The sequence below is a fragment of the Budorcas taxicolor genome, chromosome 24 (genome assembly GCF_023091745.1).
Source record: "Budorcas taxicolor isolate Tak-1 chromosome 24, Takin1.1, whole genome shotgun sequence".
Classification (NCBI taxonomy): domain Eukaryota; kingdom Metazoa; phylum Chordata; class Mammalia; order Artiodactyla; family Bovidae; genus Budorcas; species Budorcas taxicolor.
In genome coordinates this window covers 13590275-13590840 of record NC_068933.1, presented here as the reverse complement: position 1 = coordinate 13590840, position 566 = coordinate 13590275, and the positions used below count along the sequence as shown (strand labels likewise).

The window sequence follows — 566 nt, the reverse complement described above, 5'->3', positions numbered from 1 at the left end:
GGTCTCCTGTTTCCTCTGCCTTGACGCCTCCCTCCACCTTTGCTCTTGCTAATACCTATTGTTTCAATGTCATCTTTTTCCAGAAGCTCGTTCCTGACCTCCAGTTCTGGGTTAGGAGCTGCTCTTCTGAGCTCCCATAGCATCCGGCACATACCCCTCCCTGTACTTTTAAAGAAAGATTATTTATTTGGCTATACCAAGTCTTAGCTGCAGCATGCAGGATTTGTTGTTGTTGTTGTTGGAGGTGGCCTGTGGGATCTAGTTTCCTGACCAGGGATTGAACCTGGGCCCCCTGCTTTGGGAGTGCAGAGTCTTAGCCACTGGACCACCAGGGAAGTCCCGCGTCCTGCTCTTTCCTCGGTCTAACACTCATCACACTGGACTGTGGTGGCTAGAAGCCTGTTTGAGCCATGTCCAGTCCATGGGGCAGGGCTCAGTTTGTGGAATGAATAGATGTATGGACTAACATATGTGATGATGGAAGCATGGAGTAATTAACCCTGGTACTGACAGTGGCCACCAGGGCTGACATTCTGCAGCAATCCAGGGCTGGACCGGAAACTTGT

At 50.5% G+C, this 566-nt stretch overlaps 1 non-coding gene across 1 annotated transcript; it reads right to left on the bottom strand.

Annotated features, from left to right (window-relative positions):
* Window positions 1–262: 262 nt before the first annotated feature.
* On the bottom strand, window positions 263–335 carry TRNAG-CCC (transfer RNA glycine (anticodon CCC)). The gene has a single exon. It is a non-coding gene; the product is annotated as a tRNA-Gly (tRNA).
* Between the last annotated feature and the right edge of the window lie 231 nt (window positions 336–566).